General features: G+C 44.0%; 1 pseudogene; it reads left to right on the top strand.

The window, feature by feature from the left end:
* Nucleotides 1-2939: 2939 nt before the first annotated feature.
* Nucleotides 2940-3259, top strand: LOC138427279 (ubiquitin-conjugating enzyme E2 variant 1 pseudogene; annotated as a pseudogene).
* Nucleotides 3260-3576: the final 317 nt, after the last annotated feature.

The following is a 3576-nucleotide window of genomic DNA, read 5'->3' as shown; positions in this document are numbered from 1 at the left end:
AAGAAATAGAGGGAAGCAATAGAATGGGAAAGACTAGAGATCTTTTCAAGAAAATTAGAGATACCAGGGGAACATTTCATGCAAAGATGAGCACAATAAAGGACAGAAACACTATGGACCTAACAGAAGCAGAAGATATTAAGAAGAGGGGGCAAGAATACATAGATGAACTACACAAAAAAGATCATAATGACCCAGATAATCACGATGTGATCACTCACCTAGAGCCAGACATCCTGGAGTGTGGAGTCAAGGAACAAAGCTAGTGGAGGTGATGGAATTCCAGCTGAGCTGTTTCAAATCCTGAAAGATGATGCTGTGAAAATGCTACACTCCATATGCCAACAAATTTGGAAAATTCAGCAGTGGCCACCGGACTGGAAAAGGTCAGTTTTTACTCCAGTCCGAAAGAAGGGCAATGCCAAAGAATGTTCAAGCTACCACACAGCTGTGCTCATTTCACATGCTAGCAAGGTCATGCTCAAAATCCTCCAAGCTAGGTTTCAACAGTATGTAAACCAAGAACTTCCAGATGTGCAAGCTGGATTTAGAAAAGGCAGAGGAGCCAGAGATCAAATCGCCAACATCCATTAGATCATAGAAAAAGCAAGGGAATTCCAGAAAAACATCTGCTTCATTGACTACACTAAAACCTTTAACTGTGTGGATCACAACAAACTGGAAAATTCTTTAAGAGATGGGAATACCAGACCACCTTACCTACCTCCTGAGAAACCTGTGTGCAGGTCAAGAAGCAACAGTTAGAACCAGACATGGAACAATGGACTGATTCCAAATTGGGAAAGGAGTATGTCAATGCTGTATATTGTCACCCTGCTTATTTAACTTGTATGCAGAGTACATCATGCAAAATGCCACGTTGGATGAAGCACAAGCTGGAATCAAGATTGCTGGGAGAAATATCAATAACCTCAGATATGCAGATGATACCACCCTTATGGCAGAAAGCAAAGAGAAACTAAAGAGCCCTTTGATGAAGGTGGAAGAGAAGAGTGACAAAGCTGGCTTAAAACTCAACGTTCAAAAAATGAAAATCATGACATCCAGTCCCATCACTTACTTCATGGCAAACAGATGGGGGAACAATGGAATGAGTGTCAGACTTTATTTGGGGGGGCTCCAAAATCACTGGGGATGCTGACTGCAGCCATGAATTTAAAAGATGCTTGCTCCTTGGAAGAAAAGCTATGACAAACCTAGGTCACACATTAAAGAGCAGAGACATTACTTTGCCAACAAAGGTCCATCTAGTCAAAGCTATGGTTTTTCTAATACTCATGTATGGATGTGAGAGTTGGACCATAAAGAAGATTGAGCGCCAAAGAATTGATTCTTTTGAACTGTGGTGTTGGAGAAGACTCTTGAGAGTCCCTTGGACTGCAAGGAGATCTAACCAGTCCATCCTAAAGGAAATCAGTCCTGAATAATCATTGGAAGGACATGCTGAAGATGAAGCTCAAATACTTTGACTGCCTGATTCGAAGAGCCAACTCATTGGAAAAGACCCAGATGCCGGGAAAGACTGAAAGTGGGGAGAGAAGGGGATGACAGAGGATGAGATGGTTGGATGGCATCACCAACTCGATGGACATGAGTTTGAGCAAGCTTCAGGAGATGACGAAGGACAGGTGTGCTGCAGTCCATGGGGTTGCAAAGAGTCATGACTGAGCAACTGAACAACAATGTGATATGTATGGATTAGATGGCTCAGTGGTATGGAGATGCCAGTTCCTCCAAAACCAAAATGGTCACAGAGCTGATGCAAGCCTGCTCAAAGAATTGACGTAATTTTTATGGAATTAACAAGATAGTTTTTTAATGTATATTGAAATGCAAAAGATGAAGCATAGCCAATGAGGAAGAAGACCAAGAAGAGAGAGAGTTCTCTACCAGATATCAGGACTTTCAAAGATCATGAAGTCAGTGTGTTATGGTGCAAGAACTCACAGGTCATTCAAGAAAACAGAATAGACCTTCCCCAAATAAACCCAACACACCCTTGCTTTACTGCATTGAATAGTGAATAACGTCTCAGACCGAAGGACCTACTTTATGGAGACCTCGTAGTTTGACTTGCATTTCTCTGATAACTAGAGACGTTGCGCATCTTCTGCATGTCTTCTCTGGAGAAGCATCACAAGGCACGCGCTGGAGCAGACACTGTCGATGACTTGATCCACAGCCCTGGCTTCACCTGAGTCCACAGTGGACAACTGAGGCCGACAGCATCCCACTGCAAGGACCTGCATCTGAGACCTTTCCCTGGTGCCACAGAAGCCTGTCCACTCAAGTGAAGCGCAGCCCACAGAGGATTTATGCCCTTGGGGACAACCTGCAACCAGTAAGATACAGTAGTTAGTAGATGAATGGCCAGCTTTCCCATCCGCCTGTGGGACGAGTGGGAGGCACGTTCTACAGAGCTCTGTGAAAAGTGAAAGTGTCAGTCACTCAGTCATGTCTGACTCTTTGTGACCCTGTGGACTGTAGCCCGCCAGGTTCCTCATCCACAGAATTCTCAGGCAAGAATTCTAGAGTGGGCTGCCATTCCCTTCTCCAGGGGATCTTCCCAACCCAGGGATCGAACCCAGGTCTCCCTCACTACAGGCGGATTCTCTACCTTCTGAGCCACTGGGGAAGTGCCATAGAGCTCTTTAGAGGCTCCCCGAATGGGATTGATTGATCCAGTTGCCCACAGTGGCAATCAAGGAACACTTCACTGGCTTTCTCTCCTATCACCTTGGTGGTGCACTGGTGAGACACCTGGACACTAAAATGAGTCCACCATAAATTCTCTGCCCCAGAAGCTTCCCCTGCCTCAGAAGTGCTTCCCTCATAGATCTTTCTTGGGCTCTGATAAGACAACCAGCATCTGCACTCTGAGTTGTAACTAAGGATTGAATTATGTTCCCTAAAATCATATGTTGATCTTGAGCAACAGCAGCATAAGATGGCAGCCACCACGGGCTCGGACAATTTACGAAAACCAAATATACAGCCTTAAAATGGAAGGTGGCCCTAGATATCCAGAAGAAGCCCCTTGTAAGATCTGTAACAAAAATTAACCTGAATGGAGTTAACAGTTCTAATGGAGTGGTGGACCCAAGAGCCATATCAGCGCTAGCCAAGTGGCAGAATTCATACAGCATTAGAGTTGTCCTGTAAGAGCTCTGGCCCCTAACGATGTCTAAAAATATGAAACCTCTTCAGCCACCCTGAAGGACAGTATTACAGCAGTTAATCAAAAAGAAAAACCACAGGCCTCCCCTACCTCCGTTCGATTTAAGCAGTCTCCATTTTCCACAGTAGTAACTTTCTAAAAACGTCATATAGACCTCAAAGTACAGGAAAGGAAGCTCCCAATCAAAGGCAGCTTAAGATATTGTTGTTGTTCGGTCGTAACTGATACTAATTTTTTGTCTACCTGAAATATATGTTGTGCTATAACAACAACAAAAAAAAAATGTTGAAATCCTAACCCCCAGTACCTCAGAATGTGGCCTTATTTAGAAACAGGGTCTTTGCAAGTGTAATTGATGAAGAAGAGGTTCTACGCAA

This window comes from Ovis canadensis, chromosome 21 (assembly GCF_042477335.2).
Source record: "Ovis canadensis isolate MfBH-ARS-UI-01 breed Bighorn chromosome 21, ARS-UI_OviCan_v2, whole genome shotgun sequence".
In the NCBI taxonomy this organism is placed as follows: domain Eukaryota; kingdom Metazoa; phylum Chordata; class Mammalia; order Artiodactyla; family Bovidae; genus Ovis; species Ovis canadensis.
This window is presented reverse-complemented; position numbering and strand designations above follow the sequence as displayed.